We start from the raw sequence: 21,633 nt of genomic DNA on the forward strand, positions 1-21,633 counted from the left end.
AGTTTTACTCCTGTGAGTCTGCCTGCTATTATGATTGAATACATGCAAAAGGTTGTCACCTTCAAAGATGGTAATCGTGGCCTTCCCCATGGGTTCTTTCTTACTCAAGTGTTCAAATTCTTTGAAGTGCCACTGGAGACAAGCAAGGTGGGGACTAGGAAGCAGATATTCTCACAGACAACTTTGGAAGAATGTGAGTGCATAGAAAAGAATGGGGGGTAGGAAGTACATCAACCGTCTCACAGCTTATTAATGCTCAAAAGAGTGCAGCTGAGGAAATTCGTTGGTTGAAGGCTAGGAATGCTATCCTGGAAGGTCAGCAAGCCCAAGGAGTTCCAGTGTCAAATGATGAAGTAACTCGTTTGACAAAGAAGAATGTTGATCTCAGGGAGCAAGTAGAGAACCTGAAAACAGAACTACTCAATGAGCAAAAGTAGGGAAATGCCCGAATAGACCTCGTTCTCCAAACGCTTCTTGTAGCTTCCAAGCCCTTTACTCCTAGTGCCCCCTAAGTACCTCTTCAGTGACCAGTTTTTGGAAATGTTTGTTAATTTTTCTTTGATGTTTTGGTAGATATTTTTGTTTTCTTTTTTTATGTAGTTGGGATGAAACATTACTGCTCCCGTTTTCACAAGTCCAATGTTGCCTTTTGCTTTATCAAAGCAAAGGCATATTAAAGTTTTATTAATATCAATCCTTGTTTTATTATGTCAATACTTTACTTATGTGTTTCTATTCTCTATCGTACTTGTGTGCACATATGTGGCATGAGTTAGCTTAGCTGGACTTCTTTGTGCTGTTATTCTGTCGGTGTTTTTCTTAATGATGCCAAAAGGGGGAAAATAATATGGTCATCAACTCAGGGGGAACACATGTGTTATGAAAGGGCATAGAGTCAGGGGGAACCTCTGTTCCACTGTTACTTAATCTGGTTCCTACTGCTCTAAATCCACTCTATAAATGTTAAGTTTGTCATCATCAGAAAGGGGGAAATTGATAGGTTTTAAATGTTCTTGCCTTATATTTTGATGATCTAACAAACTTACTATTAAGAACCAGATAGGGAACCTGACCTACTCGGACTATACTGCAAGCTTAACGGATTCCAACTAAAGATAAACTTCTACAACTTCAGGAGCTAGGAACCCAAACAAGGATTTGATACCCTTGTGGTTCCCTTATCACAGTACAAAGTCAATTGGACACAACTGGAAATGAAGTGACTGACTGTACTATTTCTGCCGCACTGCACTATTTCTAGCGCCCACTCATTCTCTGACCAACTAAAGTGCTCACATCATATCAAGTGATGTGATCAAGGTGTACATACAATGAGTTTATACAAAACATCACTCTAATGTTTCAGTTTCTCATTCAAGCTTCTAGCCAAAATAGAGAAATTAATCCTCACAAGCTTGAAGAACAAAGTTGAACGCAACTATGGACTAGTTCCTAAAGATAGCTTGTTGTTGTCCTAGTTGAGTTGTAACTTTGTGATTGTACTTATTGTATCTCCTAAACTGCTTAGCTAGAAGCGTCTGATTAGGAATTCTCTTGTAAAGTCGTAAACTCCTTAAGTTTATGTTGTGACTAGTTTTAGTCATAAGCAAAAGCGTTTGTAACTGTAGAGTAACAAAGTGGCTTGTGGTGAGAGCATCAAAAGTTAGTAAAAATTTTTATAACTAGGAAGTCACAAAGTGGCTTGTAGTAAGAGTACCACAAGTTAGTTGAGTAAATTCTTTGCAATGGAGTCATTGCAAAGTGGCTTGTAATAGGTGTTTTACAAGTTAGTGAAGTTAAAAGCCTACAAGTGTAGGTCGTGATTTTTCATTCCTTGTGTGGGATTTTTCCACGTAAAAATCCTTTACCTTATTTATGTACTGTTTTTATTAGCATTCTCAACAGAATCTTGTAGACGACTAGGTACTCTACTGCTTGGTGGACTCACACAAACTAACAACCTTTTTCCCATTTTAATCCTTTAACAATTAAGAACCAACATTATGTAAACATCGGAATTTAATAAGCGGAAGAACAGAATATAACCATTTAAATATTACCAATACAAATCCTTAAACATAAACTACCTAGAACTGGTGTACAATTTCATAGACGGTCTAGGAATACTACAAATAAGGGTCCGAAAAATAAATACAATGCTGTCTCCGAAATACATAAATGAAACAGGATGAAAGGATAGAAGGAGACGCCAACCCCTGCGGATGCCTGCAGGACTACCTCGGATCTCCGAATGGGCTGAAGGCATCAACCCAAAGTTAAGGTCTATTTGCTCCAGTACCGGGATCTGCACATAGTGCAGAGTGTAGTATCAGCACAACTGACCCCATGTACTGGTAAGTGCCAGCCTAACCTCGGCGAAGTAGTGTCGAGGCTAGGACCAGACTACTAAATAAACCTGTGCAGTTAAATCATATACAGTGGAAAAATAAAAGCAAAACTTTACAATTAAAGATAGGAAGGGGGAATCATGCTGCGGGGAACAATTAGTAGCAACAGAAACCAACAGTTAAATGTAAAGAACATCATAACTCAATTATCAATAGAAATCAGGAAAATCAAAGACAAGTGCACGGCACCACCCTTCGTGCTTTTACTCTCCTCCTCACCATAAAATCAATATAGATGGCACGGCATCACCCTTCGTGCTTTTATCTCACATAATCATGCCACATAATAATCCTTCGTGCATTATCACTCATATAAAGGCACGGAATTATACATCATGCGGCACGACATCACCATCCGTGCATTAACACTCTCTTACCAATATCATACATGGCATCACCCTTCGTGCTTTAACACTCTCTCACAAAAATCATGCACGGCATCACCCTTCGTGCTTCAACGCTCTTCCTTACCCAAACAACAATCACAAAGCAATAAGGGCAAGGGAATCAATAAAATCACAATAAAATCCCAGCAAGAGAACAATAGTACCACAATCATATCCCGACAAGGGAAACAATATCAAAAACAATAACATCCCGGCAAGGGAGATAACATTAAAACAACAACATCCCGGCAAGGGAGACAATATCATAATCCTCTTTTCTTTTTCACATTTACTTCACAACTCAATTCACGATTTGAGCCAATGCTCTATAATGTTCAATTGCCAATTATACTTCCACAAATCACTTTACAACTTGAGCCAGCGCTCTTCAATGTTCAAATACCAGTATTACTTCCACAAGCCTTGCTTAACAATAGAAATCATCCCATAAGGCATGAACAATAAAAACAAAGTCATATTAATCATAGTATAAGACTCACGGGCATGCTTTACACCAACATATAGATACTCTTCACCATGCCTATATGTTGTACTCAACAACTAACACATAGCAAATAAGACACAACTCCTAATCCCTCAAGCTAAGGTTAGACCAAACACTTACCTTGATACCATGAACACAATTCAAGCCTCAACTACCGCTTTACCTCTTGATTCCACCACCAATTCGCTTGTATCTAGCCACAAGTTATTTAACTATATCAATAAATGGTAAATGAATTAATTCTAATGTATGAAAATAGGTTTTCTAAAGCTTTTCCCCAAAAAGTCAAAAATCGACCCCGGGCCCCCATGGTCAAAACCCAAGGTTCGAACCAAAACCCGATTACCCATTTACCCACGAACTCAAATATATAATTTATTTTGAAATCAGACCTCAAATCGAGGTCCAAATCCTTAAAATTCAAAATCCTAAGTTCTACCCAAAACACCCAATTTCCCCCATGAAAACCCTTGATTTTGAGTTGAAATCATGTAAAAAGATGGATTAGATTGAAAGAAATGAGTCATAATTGACTTACAAATGATTTGGAAGAGTAGTTGTCTTTGAAAAATCGCCCAAACGTGTTTAGGTTTTGAAAAGGTTGTAAATATGGCTGAAAATGCGTCTAAGTCTCAATTAACTAGGCTCCGATGTCGCAATTGTGACCAGGGTTCGCAATTGCGAACCCCTCAGAAGCTGTTGACTTCGAAATGCGAAGGTTTTGTCGCATTTGCGACACTGAAGGAATCCGGTGCCCTTCGCATTTGCTAGGGGCCCTTCGCAAATGCGAAATCGTATTTGCGATATACACGTCGCATTTGCGACCAAGGCAGCCCAGGTTGTCCTTTGCATTTGCGATACTATTTTGCATTTGGGAGCCAGGATTTGCAATTGTGAAGCCTGTAGACTTGCAACATACAAGCAATTTCCTAAGTCCAAATTTCACTCCGTGGCCTATCCAAAACTCACCCGAGCCCTCGAGACTCCAAACCAACCATGCACGCAAGTCCAAAAATCCAAACCAACTATGCACACAAGTCCAAAAACATCATACGGACTTGCTCGGGCGATAAAACCATCAAAATAACATCAAAAACTATGATATTTATCATCAAAATCAAAGAAAAATCTCATGAACTCTTAAGTTCACATTTTAACAACCGAAGATCCGATTTATGTCATTTCAAGTCCGTTTCTTACCAAATGTTACACGCTCAACTAAAATCACATATAAGACCTACATCGGGCTTTGGAACCAAAATACGGGCCCGATACTATCAAATTCAATTACATTCATATTTTCAAAAACTCTAGAAATTTCAGTTAAACAATTTTCTTCAAAAATTCATTTCTCGGGCTTGGGACCTCGGAATTCGATTCCGGGCATACGCCCAAGTCGTATATTTTCCTACGAACCCTCCGGGACCGTCAAATCATGGGTCCGAGTCCGTTTACCCAAAATATTGACCGAAGTCAACCTAAATTCATTTTAAAAGCAATATTCATCATTTTTAATAGATTTTCACATAATGGCTTTTATGATACACACCCGGACTGCGCACGCAAATCGAGATGAGACAAAAGGGAGGTTTTAAGGTCTTAGAACACAGAATTTATTTCTAAAACAAGTGATGACCTTTTGGGTCATCACATTCTCCACCTCTAAAACAATTGTTCGTTCTCGAACGAACATAAGAAGGAAGTACCTGAGTCGGAGAAAAGATGGGGATAATGGCTCCACATATCAGACTCGGACTCCCAGGTCGATGCCTCAACAGGCTGATCTCTCCACTGAACACGAACAGAATGGAAACTCTTCGATCTCAACTGACGAACCTGCCGATCTAGAATAGCTACCGACTCCTCCTCGTAGGACAAGTCCTTGTCCAACTGGACAGTGCTAAAGTCTAACACGTGTGATGGATTGTCGTGATACTTCTAAAGCATGGACACATGAAACACTGGATGCACGGTTGATAAACTCGGCGGCAACGCAAGTCTGTAAGACACCTCTCCCACTCGATCAAGAATCTCAAATGGGCCAATGAAGCTAGGGCTAAGCTTGCCCTTCTTTCCAAATCTCATCACATCTTTCATAGGCAACACCCGAAGCAACACCCGTTCGCCGACCATAAATGCCACATCACGAACCTTACGATCAACATAAGTCTTTTGCATAGACTGAGCTGTACGAAGCCTATCCCGAATGAAATGCGCTGATTTAGTCAGCCTATCAACAATAACCCACACTACGTAGAACTTCCTCTGAGTCCGTGGGAGCCCAATAACAAAGTCCATAATGATATGTTCCCACTTCCACTCGGGAAGCTCAATCGTCTGAAACAAACCACAAGGTCTCTGATCCTCGTACTTTACATGTTGACAATTCAAACATCGAGCCATATACACAACAATATCCTTCTTCATCCTCCTCCACCAATAATGCTGCCGCAAATCCTGATACATCTTAGTGGCACCCAGATGAATAGAGTAATGGGAACTATGGGTCTCCTCTAGAATCAACTCTTGAAGTCCATCCACATCAGGCACACAAATACGACCCTGCATCCTCAAAACTCCATCATCCCCAACTATGACCTGCTTGGCACCATCGTGCTGCACCATGTCCTTTAGGACACACAAATAGAGATCATCATACTGTCGATCTCGAATACACTCCAATAATGAAAAACGAGCGATTGTGCAAGCTAACACGCGGCTGGGCTCAGAGACATCCAACCTCATGAACTGATTGGCCAAAGCGTGAACATCTAAAGCAAGCAGTCTCTTACCGACCGAAATATATGCAAGACTACCCATACTAACTGACTTCTTACTCAGAGCATTGGCCACTATATTGGCCTTCCCCCGATGATATAAGATGGTGATATCATAGTCCTTCAGTATCTCCAAACACCTTCTCTGCCTCAAATTTAACTCCTTCTGCTTGAACAATTATTGCAAACTCTTGTGATCCGTGAACACTGGCACCGTAGTCAAAGCTATCTTGAGATTCTGAAAGCTCGCCTCACACTCGTCCGACCACCTGAACTGGGCACCCATTTGGGTCAACCTGGTCATAGGAGATGCTATAAATGAAAACCCTCCACAAACCGACGGTAATAACCTGCCAAACCCAAGAAACTCCGAATCTCTATAGCTAATGTAGGTCTAGGCCAATCCTTCACTACGTCAATCTTCTTCGGGTCTACCTGAATACCCTCTGCTGATACAACATGACCCAAGAAAGTAACTGATACCAACCAAAACTCGCACTTCGAAAACTTAGCATACAACTGACTATCTCTCAAAGTCTGAAAAACAACTCTCAGATGTTGCTCATGCTCCTCCCGCCTGTAAATCAAAATATCATCAATGAAGACTATCACGAATGAATCCAAGTAAGGCTTGAACACTCGGTTCATCAAATTTATGAAAGCTGCTGGGGCATTTGTCAACCCAAAAGACATCACCAAGAACTCATAATGCTCGTACCAGGTGCGGAAAGTTGTCTTAGGGACATAGAATGCCCTAATCCTCAATTGATGGTAGCCAGATCTCAAGTCAATCTTCGAAAATACTTTGGCACCCTCAAGCTGATCATACAAATCATCAATCCTCGGAAATGGATATTTATTCTTGATTGTAACCTTGTTCAACTACCGGTAATCTATACACATTCTCATAGATCCGTCCTTCTTCTTAACAAACAACACCGTCACACCCCAAGGTGAGATACTAGGTCTAATAAAGCCTTTATCAAGCAAGTCTAGCAACTGCTCCTTAAATTTTTTTGACTCAGGCGGGGCCATACGATACAGCAGAATAGAAATGGGCTCAGTGCCCGGAGCCAAATCAATGCAGAAGTCAATATCCTTGTCGGGTAGCATACCCGGCAGGTCTGAAGGAAAAACCTCAGGAAACTTACGAACAATAGGAATTGAATCAATAGAAGGTACCTCAGCACTAGAATAATGAACATATGCCAAATAGGCCAAACACCCCTTTTTGACCATACGCTAAGTCTTCATATAAGAGATAACACTACGGGTAGAATGACCAGGAGTCCCTTTCCACTCTAAACGAGGCAACCCCAGCAAGGCTAAGGTCACGATCTTGGCATGACAGTCCAAAATAGCGTGGTAAGGTGATAACCAGTCCATCCCAATATGACGTCAAAATTAACTATATCCAAAAGTAACAAATCTACACGAGTCTCAAGACCCCCAATCACAACTATACATGAACGATGAACACGATCTACCACAATAGAATCACCCACCGGTGTAGACACATATACAAGAGCACTCAAGGAATCACTAGGCATGACCAGATACGGTGCAAAATAAGGTGACACATAGGAGTATGTAGATCCTGGATAAAATAAAACTGAAGCATCTCTACTACAAACTAGAACAGTACATGTGATAACTACATCGGAAGCCTCAGCCTTAGGCCTGGCTGGAAGAGCATAACATCGGGGCTGGGCCCCACCACTCTGAACTACATCTCTGGGACGGCCTGTTGCTGGCTAGCCTCCACCTCTAGCGGCCTGACCTCTACCTCTAATACCTCTACCTCCACCTCTAGCACCTCTACTTCCACCTCTAGCTGGTTAAGCGGGTTGTGGAACACTCGGTACCTGAACCATGGCACGAGAACCCTGATGCTGAGAGTTGCTAGATGCTCGAAGGCAAAATCTAGCAATATGACCCATATCGCCACAAGTATAACAAGCCCTCAGCTGTTGAGGCTGCTGACCCTGACGACCTAAATGAACACCCCCAAAACTCTAAAGCGACGATGCACTGATAGGAGCTGGTGGTGCACTGTAGGACTGCTGATCAGAATACTGCATATGAGAACCACAACCACCTGAAACACCTTGAGAAACTTGAAGTGCTGACTGAAAAGGCCTAGGAGGATAGCCTCTACCAAAAGAATCCTTACTCCAGACAAGGCAGCACTGAATCTGCTTCAATGATGAGGCCTCTTGTCAGACCCCTGACCACCCCCCATGATAGAACCATCTCAACACTCCTGGACATATTGGCCGCATCCTGGAAGGAAATATCGCTCCCCGTCTCCTTAGCCATCTGAAGTCGAATAGGATGAATGAGTCCCTCAATGAACCTCCTCACTCTCTCTCTCTCTCTGTGGGAAGTATAAGAAGAGCATGACGGGCCAAATCAATAAACCTGGTCGCGTACTGAGTAACAATTATAGAACTATGCTGGAGACGCTCAAATTGCCTACGATATCTCTCCCTCTGAGTGATATGAAAAAACTTCCCCAAAAATAGCTGAGAAAACTGATCCCAAGTCAAAGCTGGTAACCCAGCTAGTCTAGCCAAACAATAATCTCTCCACCAAGTCTTGGCGGATCCAGACAAATGAAAAGCAGCAAAGTCAACCCAATTGGTCTCCACTATCCCCATGTTCCTGAGAACCTCATGACAGTTGTCTAAATAATCACGGGGATCCTCAGAAGATGTACTGCTGAAAGTGGTAGTGAAGAGCTTGGTGAACCTGTCCAATCTACACAAAGCATCAGTAGACATAGTTGGCCCCTCTCCGGTCTGAGCCATAATACCAAGCTGAACTACCCCAACTAACTGAGCTGCTGGAGTGTGAAACTGGGGAGCCATCTGTTCCAGAGTGCGAGTAATAGGAGTCTGGACTCCTCCTCTAGCCTGAGAGACGGCTAGTGCCATAGGAAGCAAGTCTGCCTGGGCGACACTCTCCATAAGGCTCATTAGATGGACCAGAGCATCTTGAAGTACCGGGGTGGCGATAAACCTCTCTGGGACCTGAGCTGGCCCCACTGGAATTGACTGGGATGGAACCTCCTCGTCAAACTCAACCCGAGGCTCCGCCGCTGGTGCTACTGCTCGAGCTCTAGGCTAAGCTCTGCCTCTACCTCGGGCCCTAGCACGGTCTCGGCCTCTACCCCTCGCAGGAGCGGCTGCTGGGGCTCGGGCTACTGGTCAGCTGATGAAGTGGTACGTGTTCTCACCATCTACGAGAGGATAGAGTAAAAGTTTCATTAGCATCAAGAAATCAAATCGAATGACAAGAAAGAATAGATGTGAAGTGTTTCCTTACTCTGTAGCCTCTAGGGGTAAATACAGACGTCTCCGTACCGATCCCTCAGACTCTACTAAGCTTGTCTGTAAATTGTGAGACCTAAGTAACCTAGAGCTCTGATACCAACTTGTCATGACCTGGATTTTCCACCCTTGAGGGTCGTGATGGCGCCTACTAGTGAAAGCTAGGCAAGCCAACCATTTGTATTATTTACCTTTTCCTATTTTAATCCTTTGACAATTAAGAAACAACATTATTAAACAACGAAATTTAATAAGCGGAAGAACAGAATATAACTATTTAAATATTACCAATACAAATCCTTAAACATAAACTACCTAGAACTGGTGTCACAATTTCCCAGACGGTCTAGGAATACTACAAATAAGGGTCCGAAAAATAATACAACGCTCTCTGAAATACATAAATGAAACAGGATGAAAGGATAGAAGGAGACGCCAAGGCCTGTAGACACCTACAGGACTACCTCGGATCTCCGAATGGACTGAAAGCAGCAACACGAAGCTAAGGTCTATATGCTCCAGTACCAAGATGTGCACATAGTGCAGAGTGTAGTATCAGCACAACCGACCCCATGTGCTGGTAAGTGCCTAGCCTAACCTCGGCAAAGTAGTGACGAGGCTAGGACCAGACTACCAAATAAACCTGTACAGTTAAATCATATACAGCAGAAAAATAAAACCAAAACTTTACAATTAAAGATAGGAAGGGGAATCATGTTGCGGGGAACAACAAGTAGCAACAGAAACCAATATTTAAATGTAAAGAACATCATAACTCAATTATCAATGGAAATCAAGATAATCAAAAACAAGTGCACGACATCACCCTTCGTGCTGTTACTCTCGTCCTCACCATAAAATCAATATAGTTGTCACGGCATCACCCTTCGTCCTTTTACCTCACATAATCATGTCACGGAATGATCCTTCATGCATTATCACTCATATAAAGGCACAGAATTGTACATCGTGCGGCACGACATCACCCTTCGTGCATTAACACTCTCTCACAAATATCATGCACAGCATCACCCTTCGTGCTTAACACTCTTCCTTACCCAAACAACAATCACAAAGCAATAAGGGCAAGGGAATCAATAAAATCTCAACAAGGGAACAATAGTACCACAATCATATCCCCGCAATGGAAACAATATCAAAAACAATAACATCCCGGCAAGGGAGATAACATTAAAACAACAACATCCCGGCAAGGGAGACAATATCATAATCCTCTTTTCTTTTTCACATTTACTTCACAACTCAATTCACGATTTGAGCCAATGCTCTATAATGTTCAATTGCCAATTATACTTCCACAAATCACTTTACAACTTGAGCCAACGCTCTTCAATGTTCAAATACCAATATTACTTTCACAAGCCTTGCTCAATAATAGAAATCATCACATAAGGCATGAACAATAAAAATGGAGTCATAATAATCATAGTATAAGACTCACGGGCATGTTTGACACCAACATATAAATACTCTTCACCATTCCTATACACTATACTTAACAACTAACACATAGCAAATAAGACACAACTCCTAATCCCTCAAGCTAAGGTTAGACCAAACATTTACCTCGATGCCACGAACACAATTCAAGCCTCAACTACCGCTTGACCTCTTGATTCCACCACCAATTCGATTGTATCTAGCCACAAGTTACTTAACTATATCAATAAATGCTAAATGAATTAATTCTAATGCATGAAAATAGGTTTTCTAAAGTTTTTCCCCAAAAAGTCAAAAATTGACCCCGAGCCCACATGTTCAAAGCCCGAGATTCGAGCCAAAACCCGATTACCCATTCACCCACGAACTCAAATATATAATTTGTTTTGTAATCGGACCTCAAATCGAGGTCCAAATCCCCAAAATTTGAAAATCCTAAGTTCTACCCAAAACACCCAATTTCTCCCATGAAAACCCTTGATTTTGAGTTGAAATCATGTTAAAAGAAGTATTAGATTGAAAGAAATGAGTTAGAATTGACTTACAAATTATTTGGAAGAGTAGTTGTCTTTGAAAAATTGCCCAAAGGTGTTTAGGTTTTGAAAAGGTTGTAAAAATGGCCGAAAATGCGTCTAAGTCTCAATCAACTGGGCTCTGATGTCGCAATTGCGACCAGGGTTCACAATTGCAAACCCCTCAAAAAATGATGAATTCAAAAATGCGAAGGTTTTGTCGCATTTGCGACACTGAAGGAATCCGGTCCTTTCGCATTTGCGAGGGACCCTTCGCAAATGCGAAATCACATCTGTGATATACACGTCGCATTTGCGACCAAGGCAGCCCAGGTCATCCTTCGCATTTGTGATACTATTTCGCATTTGCGAGCTTGCTTTTGCGAGCCAGGCTTCGCAATTCTGAAGCCTACAGATCTGCAACATACCAGCAATTTCCTAAGTCCTAATTTCACTCTGTGGCCTATCCAAAACTCACCCGATCCTTCGGAGCTCCAAACCAAACATGCACGCAAGTCCAAAAACATCATACGGACTTGCTCGTGCGATCAAATCATCAAAATAACATCAATAACTATGAATTTAGCATCAAAATCAAAGAAAAATCTCATGAACTCTTAAGTTCCATTTTTATCAACCGAAGGTCCGATTCACGTCATTTCAAGTCCGTTTCCTACCAAATTTTACTGGCTCAACTTACATCACATGTAAGACCTGTACCGGGCTCCGAAACCAAAATATGGGTCTGATACCATCAAATTCAGTTACATTCAAATATTCAAATACTCTAGAATTTCAGTTAAACAATTTCTTCAAAAATTCATTTTTCGGGCTTGGGACTTCAGAATTCGATTCCGGGCATATGCTCAAGTCCCATATTTTCCTACGGACCCTCCGAGACCATCAAATCATGGGTCCGGGTCTGTTTACCCAAATTGTTGACCGAAGTCAACCTAAATTTATTTTTAAAGCAATATTCATCATTTTTCATAGATTTTCATATAATGACTTTCTAGATACATGCCTGGACTACGCACAAAAATTGAGGTGAGATAAAAGGGAGGTTCTAAGGCTCCAGAACACAGAATTTATTTCATCACAGCAGTAAAACATGGTGAGTGTTCATGCTATGCCTATTTCCATCTTATCAGATAGAGGCCCTCAGTTTACTTCATATTTCTGGAGAGTAGTACAGAGTATGTTGGGGATCCGTGCAGAGCTCAGCACAACATTTCATCCACAGTTTATGAGGAGGATCCAGTTGCCATTGTTGCTAGACATGATCGTCAGTTGAGATCCAAGAGGATTCTGCAGTAAATGTTGAGTGGAGGGGCCAACCAGTCGAGGAGGCAACCTGGGTATCCGAGGAGGACATGTGGAGCAGATATCCTCACTTATTCAACACTCTAGGTATGATTCTAAACCCGTTCGAGGACGAAAGTTTGTTTAAGAGGTGGAGAATGTAACGACCCGACCGGTCATTTTGCTTTATAGAACCACGTTCCCCTAAATAAGACTTCCCGTACATGTTTTTACTATTTTATGACTTGCGGGCATGGTTAGTTCGGGATTTAGAAGGGTTCGGGTTGAAATTGTAACACTTGGTTCCTTAAGTTAGCCTTAAAAGGCTAAGTTTGACTTGGGTTAACATTTTGAGTAAACGGCCTCAAAATCAAGATTTGATAGTTCCAATAGGTTTATATGATGATTTCAAACTTGTACGTATATACAGATCAAGTTTTGGATGACCATGGAGCGTTTTGGCCCCTAATAGTGGAAGTTGATTCTTTGAAGGTTTTAGAATTTCTTTAAATTTAGTTTGGAGTGGGTTTTGATGATATAGATGTCCAAATGGGATTTTGAGATTGGGAATAGTTCCGTAATGTCATTTAAGACTTGCACGCAAAATTTGATGTCATTCTGAGTAGTTTAAGTACGTTTCGCGCATTGGGAGTACATTGAAGAACTTGAAGTTCATAAGTTTGATTCAGATGGTTTTAGGGTGTGATTCTTAGTTTTAATATTGTTTCAGGTGTTACGAAAGTTCGAGCGAGTCTATTTTATGATTCTAAACTTCTTGGTATATTCAAGCGGGGCCCTGGGGGCCCCAAGTGTCAACAGAACGAGGCTCGGACCAAGTTGGAGATTGGGAACAACAGCTGAAGCTCCCAGCTGCTGTCATAATCGCACCTATGCTTGGCCAGCTGCATGTGTGAGCTTGCAGAAGCAGCCAAGACCTTGTAGAAGAGGCCAATGAAGGGCATCCCAGAATCCGCAGGTGCACCCCATGCTCCGCAGAAGCAGAGCCAGCCTGCGTGGGCACTTCCGCAAGAGCGGAATTTTGTCCGCGGAAGCAATAACGCAGGTGCTCTTAGTCATTTTGGCTCATTTATTTCCATTGTTGGGCAGTTTTTGGAGCTCTTAGAGAGGGGATCTCACCTAGCACTTTAATGTAAGTAATTTCTATATAATGTGTGTTAAAAATATAGTTCATGGTTGGATTATAACATGTAAATTAGTAAATATTATGGGTTTAGGTGAAATCCTATGCTTTTGATAAAAAAAGAGATTTAACCCCAAAATTTGTTATGGAATTTAGTAAAGATTATATATTTGAGTTCATGAGGTTATGCATGATAACTTTCTTCAAACATTTCTGGAATCCCAGCACGTGGGCCCGAGTGAATTTTAGGAATTTTGCAAATGGTCTTGGGGAATCACTTTGATAGCTAGGATATGAACTTTTAAGCATGTGTTAATTATTATATATAATATTTGACTAGTTTCGAGTTATTTGGCATCAAATTGAGGGTTTGGGCACCATCTTGGACCATATTATAAGTACGTTTCGCGCATTGGGAGTAAATTGAAGAACTTGAAGTTCATAAGTTTGATTCAGATGGTTTTAGGGTGTGATTCTTAGTTTTAATATTGTTTCAGGTGTTACGAAAGTTCGAGCGAGTTTATTTTATGATTCTAAACTTCTTGGTATATTCAAGCGGGGCCCTGGGGGCCCCAAGTGTCAACAGAACGAGGCTCGGACCAAGTTGGAGATTGGGAACAACAGTTGAAGCTCCCAGCTGCTGTCATAATCACACCTATGCTTGGCCAGCTGCATGTGCGAGCTTGCAGAAGCGGCCAAGGCCTTGTAGAAGAGTCCAATGAAGGGAATCCCAGAATCCGCAGGTGCACCCCACGCTCCACAGAAGCGGAGCCAGCCTGCGTGGGCACTTCCGCAAGAGCGGAATTTTGTCCGCGGAAGCAATAACGCAGGTGTTCTTAGTCATTTTGGCTCATTTATTTCCATTGTTGGGCATTTTTTGGAGCTCTTAGAGAGGGGATCTCACCTAGCACTTTAATGTAAGTAATTTCTATATAATGTGTGTTAAAAACATAGTTCATGGTTGGATTATAACATGTAAATTAGTAAATATTATGGGTTTAGGTGAAATCCTATGCTTTTGATAAAAAAAGAGATTTAACCACAAAATTTGTTATGGAATTTAGTAAAGATTATATATTTGAGTTCATGAGGTTATGCATGATAACTTTCTTCAAACATTTCTGGAATCCCAGCACGTGGGCCCGAGTGAATTTTAGGAATTTTGCAAATGGTCTTGGGGAATCACTTTGATAGCTAGGATATGAACTTTTAAGCATGTGTTAATTATTATATATAATATTTGACTAGTTTCGAGTTATTTGGCATCAAATTGAGGGTTTGGGCACCATCTTGGACCATATTATAAGTACTTTTCGCGCATTGGGAGTAAATTGAAGAACTTGAAGTTCATAAGTTTGATTCAGATGGTTTTAGGGTGTGATTCTTAGTTTTAATATTGTTTCAGGTGTTACGAAAGTTCGAGCGAGTCTATTTTATGATTCTAAACTTCTTGGTATATTCAAGAGGGGCCCTGGGGGCCCCGAGTGTCAACAGAACGAGGCTCGGACCAAGTTGGAGATTGGGAACAACAGCTGAAGCTCCCAGCTGCTGTCATAATCGCACCTATGCTTGGCCAGCTGCATGTGCGAGCTTGCAGAAGCGGCCAAGGCCTTGTAGAAGAGGCCAATGAAGGGCATCCCAGAATCCGCAGGTGCACCCCATGCTCCGCAGAAGCGGAGCCAGCCTGCGTGGGCACTTCCGCAAGAGCGGAATTTTGTCCGCGGAAGCAATAACGCAGGTGCTCTTAGTCATTTTGGCTCATTTATTTCCATTGTTGGGCAGTTTTTGGAGCTCTTAGAGAGGGGATCTCACCTAGCACTTTAATGTAAGTAATTTCTATATAATGTGTGTTAAAAACATAGTTCATGGTTGGATTATAACATGTAAATTAGTAAATATTATGGGTTTAGGTGAAATCCTATGCTTTTGATAAAAAAAGAGATTTAACCACAAAATTTGTTATGGAATTTAGTAAAGATTATATATTTGAGTTCATGAGGTTATGCATGATAACTTTCTTCAAATATTTCTGGAATCCCAGCACGTGGGCCCGAGTGAATTTTAGGAATTTTGCAAATGGTCTTGGGGAATCACTTTGATAGCTAGGATATGAACTTTTAAGCATGTGTTAATTACTATATATAATATTTGACTAGTTTCGAGTTATTTGGCATCAAATTGAGGGTTTGGGTACCATCTTGGACCGAAAAGTAGGCCTTAAGATGAGGTAAGTCTCTTTTCTAACCTTGTAAGAAGGAACTAACCCCATAGGTGAACTAAATTAATATGCGTTGCTAATTGTGGGGATCTACGTACGCACGAGGTAACGAGAGTCCGTACGTAGCTACTATTTACGCTTATGTTCGGGTAGTTTTAGGCTTACACCATGCTTTGTGGACACCGTTATTTAATTATATTTGTTAATTGTGTTGAATGGGGCTAAGTTGAGGATTTTAGGAATTCAAAAGTTTCAAGTTGAATTTCTTTATTTTGAAAAGAATTGAGGCATGTTTTGTTTAACTTGATAAATTTATATTTAACCGCATCCCAAGTATATTCCGCGACTGGGGTGACTTTTCCACAAGTCTCATGGGAGCGGACCGTTTGCCTCGGCAAGTTAATATATACATATATGGTTCATGCCATTTGACCCTCGGCAGCGCACATAGTTATGTATATGTATATTTGGATCGGGCCGTACGTCCTCGGCATAATTCGTGCGTGATGATAAAATTGGAAATCACTTTATATTTGATTAAATTCATTGTCTTGAGAAGTTACTTGCTTTAAATGAGGTAAATGATTCGGTTCTTAAAAATGGTGAAAGGATTGTTCATTTCAGAATCAAATACTCTGACTTTTATTGTCATTTCTATATATCATGCTTAATTAGAAATTCATATTATTATACTGTTGGCCCTTAGTAAATGTCAACGTCGACCCCTCGTCACTATTTCTTCGAGGTTAGACTCGAAACTTACTGGGTACATGTTGTTTATGTACTCACGCTACACTTCTGCGCTTAAATGTGCAGGATCTGAGGCAGGTACATCAGGATATCAGTCCCATGCGCATGCTTGACTTATGCTTTGAGACTTTACGGTGATCTGCCTTCCGAGTCGTTCTGCAGCAGCTGGATATTTATTTTGTTATATTTTTCTGTCTATTTCATTTCAGACGGTAGCCTAGTATTCTTTTGTATATTCTACTAGAATACTTATATACTTGTGACACCCAGTCTTGGCACACACTAATAGACTTATGATTTAGCGTTCATTTTTATGATTACGAATTGCACTCAATTGCTTTCGTTTAATTATGTTACATATGTCATTTCCTAAATCTTTTATATGAGGAAAGTTACTTACCTAGCAAACTTATTAATAAAATGGGAAACACTATTTTGTTCAGTGTTGGCTTGCCTAGCAACGATGTTGGGCGCCATCACAGCCTATAATAGAATTGGGTCGTGACAATTGCAGGTGAATAATATGAAAAAATACACAACAATACTAAAGGACACACGATATAATCAGATCCCAGATCTGGTCCTTTGTTCTGTTGCTATTTTGTTCTTCAATGCCTCAGAGAGAATGAAGGCGGGTGCACACTTGAGAGTAATCAATATTTAGGTTTTGCAAATGTGAGTTGAAATTCTTTGCCTCATGTTGATAATATATGAGTGAAGTCATCAAAGATGATGTAAGGGAGTGTCTAGTACAGCGCGTGCTTCAACAGTGTTGTTGTAGCATTACCAATATATTTGCAGCAACTTTAACAACTGTTAGCGTTGACTTGTACTGTGATTGGAGGAACTGATCTCTATTTGTTCTTTCTGTTGTTCCCTTAACTGATTTCATTTAGATTTGAATCAGAAATTTGACTACTTGCTTTGAAACTCTTGAGAGGCAAATTGTATCAGGTTCTCTATTAGAAGCGACACGAAAAAAAGTTTTAGAAAAGAAAATTATGGTTGATCACACTTTCATAATAAGTTTAACATACGCATCGTTCCATGATAGTATGTTAATAGGCACAGTTTGAGCATCAATCAGGTTTCTAGTAGATCGCAACCTAAGTTTAGGTGGCTACATAAAAGCTTTAGACAAGTTTCAGTAGTGCATCCACGATGCCTATAGGAGTTTCTTTTCCTTCTCCAGCAAGTGAAGGAAAATGCCAAAGTAGTAGATTTATATTCTCTTCTTTAAGAGAAAGGAAAAATTAATTAAGATAAATATGTTATCCTTCTTTCAACTAAAAGTAAAAATCAAAATATATGGTAAGAAAATCAAGGCTTATAATTAACATATAGGTTCAATTATTGCAACAAAAACATTCATGGTCTACACAAAATGCTAAGAATAATGAGAATTCTCGAATCAAAAGGAGTTACTATGATTAAATCGACGTATTAATGTGACTTCGTAGCAAGATGATTGTTTAACCAAAAAAAGGGATTTCGGTCAAAGCTTATTTTTAGAAGAACCCGGGTTACTGATAATTAAGTAGTATTAGGAATAATTAAGGTAAATAATAACTGAATAGAAAGCAAAGTAAATCAGTATATTCGAATAATATTTCGTGTCTTTACAAATGTTCATTCCTCACCTTTTATAGCTATTTCTAAGTAATTCATTTTTCTCCTTTCATAATGGAGTCATTATGGACAATTAATGGCATTTAATGTAACGTTATAATTGGTAATCATAACTGATTCAATGCAGACTCCATAATGTTTTCCGTAATTAATGTCTATTAATTACCAGTAATACGTATCTATACCCCTTTTGCTATTTAGGTTCATTCTTCTGATGCGACTTCTGAATATCAAGAGGTTCGAGCACCTGTCCTTTCTAATTTTCTTGGATCTCTGCCCCGTGCCTACTGAAGCTCGTGCCTCTTCAACTATTCTTTGCCAACTGTCATTCTTTTACCAATCCACGTGTCATGACATGTCACCTCATAATTAATTCTATACATGAACTTAATTTTTCCCAATACAGATAGTCCCCCCACTTGACATTTATTCATCAATAGAATATTTGGGAAGTGGATCTCATTAAAGCGGGAATATTTGCCATCATTATTCCTTCTCTGTAACTGATGCTTCATATGTCACTTCCATTTAATGCTCGTGACGCGTGGCATCTTCTGATTGGTTCTGCAACTTTTCAGCGTCTTTTAGGGCTTTTTTACGGCTTTATCAATTACGAAGCGAAATCTTCCATCATGAAGTTTCCATCATTTCACCTTTTTTTTGCGGTTGCTTCTGAGTATAAATATAGTTTTCTCCTTTGTCTTTCTCATAAAAAGTTTAGAATATTCACTTCTTGTTTTTTTCTTCCTCGTACTACTATGTCTTCTTCAAACCCTAACCCTCGAAGAGCTCCATTGTTGATGACCTTCCTCTTGTTCCTATTAGGAGCAGAAAAAGAGGAAAACTTCGTAGTTTAGAGTCTTCATCGATACGGGGCTCTTCTATACCTCATGTGAGTTCTACTCCACCTTCTAGAACTAGGGGTTCTCTTTCCCATAGACCTTCATCTAGAAATAAAGATTCTAATGAACCCCTTCGTAAGCCTTTGGTAGATGAAATTGTTCCTGCTGAACTATCTTTTTACACTGATAGAGAGTCAATCAGAAACCAAGTTTCTTCTATGTCTTCTTTAGATCGTGCTGATATTTATCCTTCTCAAATCAACGAAGGTCTGATCTCTATTGTTCGTAAGGATTGCCACTGGAGACAAGATTTTCCCATTATAATTCCTAATGCGAACCAAAGGATTACATCTTACTTGACCGGGTTTTCTTTTGTGTATACATACCGTTTTACACTAAAATTTAAACCCCCATTGATCTTGTTATCATCGAATTCTATCATTTTTTTAAGTTTGTTTAGGACAGATTGGCCCATTCTGTGGAGAGATGTTGCATGCTTAAGGCATTTAACCAATACGGATAATTTGCCTTTTACATTCTTCCATTTGATTCATATCTACTCTCCTAAACTTTTCTGCTATGGGATTTTCACTTTAGTAGCGAGAAGTAAGAGAGTGTTAGTTAGCCCAGAAGATGATAAGGACTGTGGTTGGTATGCCAGGTTTGTTGCTGCCCCAACTGTTGGTTTAGTGGGTGAAGAAAATGTTCCATTTCCTAAGAAGTGAAATTTTGCACGTAAGTTTTCCTTTTACAACTTTTCTATCTTTTCTCTTTATTTTTCTCGCTACCGTTTAACTTTTTCCTCTTTTCCGGCAACCATGGGAACTATTGATGAGATTCTCAATTTCAGTAGTTGGGCAGGAGAGTTATTGAATGTTGGTTCAATGGAAGGCAGATCTTGGAAAAACCTGTCGCATAGGTTTGGTTGGAAGGTGAAAACTCATGGTAAAGGCGTTTCTCATCTCTTCTTCATATTTTTATTCACCCTTTCTTCAGAATATGTTTTGATCCTTCTTTTTATTAGGATTTCCTATTCGAGGTATTAGTGCTGATGCTGTCGTAGATTCCAGAGTTTCTTTGGAAAAAGCTTAAGAGATAATCTTGGGTTCTTCGTCGAAAAGGAAGGCTGATACGACCCAGGATTCTAAAGAAGTAGAAGAAGAAGAAGAACATGATGGAAGTTCCTTGATTAAAAGATGCGGGCCAGAAGACGTGTCTTTTCAAATGATGAAGCAACTCCTCCCTGTTCTGTTCCCATAATCGAGCATGTTAAAGCCACTTAGTGATCTCTAATGATGCCACTCCTGCGGCAACTCGTGACTCTGATGATCAACTTTTTTCTCATAGGTTTGATAGTGATAATTTGGGTTTAGTTCCTAATGAAGTACCCCTTGCCTCATTTACCATGCCTGTCTGTGACGTCTTCTTTACCAGTCATAACTGCTACTGTTGTTGCTCCGTCCCCATCTGTTTTGACTTCTTCCACAGTTATCCCTGCTACTGTCCTTCATACTGAGATTGGTTTCTTGAGTGGAAGTGGAGCTATGAAGCAGATTATCATTAAGGTTCCTGCCAATGGTAACCTTTTGAGAAAGTCAGGTCGGGATGACGTATGGTTGAAACCTCTTATTGGTCCAATTGAGAAATCCAAGCTCGAGAGTCATAACTCTTTGACTTGGATGAATGACATAGTGCAGTCATCATTAAAGGTATTTGTTACTTTTCACACTTTATTGCATGCTTCTTTTATTAAGGTTCTTACCCCCCTACCTTTTTTTAGATCAACCTCGTTGGCACAGAGACGATGAAGTGGGTTTCTCATACGGAGCAGTAAATGCATGATTATCATATTGAAGCGGACAACTGGAAAGAACAATATGAAAGCCTTCAACTTGATATGGAAATGCTAGAAGAAAGCAAGTGCACCTTAGAGCAGTAGTTGAAGGTTTTGACTTCAGACTTAGCAGTTGAGAATATATGCTTCCTCAAATCAAGCTGACAAGGACAAAAATCTCCTCGAGACATCATTTTTTGAACAACTTTCTAAGGCTAGTGAAGAGCTTAGAGGATTGAAGGCTTTGCTAAGCGAGAAAGAGGTTTACACTGGCGAACTCGTGCAAACACTTACTCAGACCTAAGAAGATCTCCGTGAGTCTTCTGATAAGGTCAGTTCTTTAGAGAGTTCACTTGCTCCTCTGCAATCTTCTTATGATACTGCCTTGGCTGAGAATGAAAAGCTCAAAAACGATATCGATCAGTGGGAGAGAGATTATGAGATTCTTGAGAACAAGACTGCCACGATACCCTTGTGGAGGCTGGCCAAGAGGATTTCAACTTGGATGCTGAGTTAACCAAGATAAAGGAGACCAT

Source organism: Nicotiana tabacum, chromosome 18 (assembly GCF_000715075.1).
Source record: "Nicotiana tabacum cultivar K326 chromosome 18, ASM71507v2, whole genome shotgun sequence".
NCBI lineage: Eukaryota > Viridiplantae > Streptophyta > Magnoliopsida > Solanales > Solanaceae > Nicotiana > Nicotiana tabacum.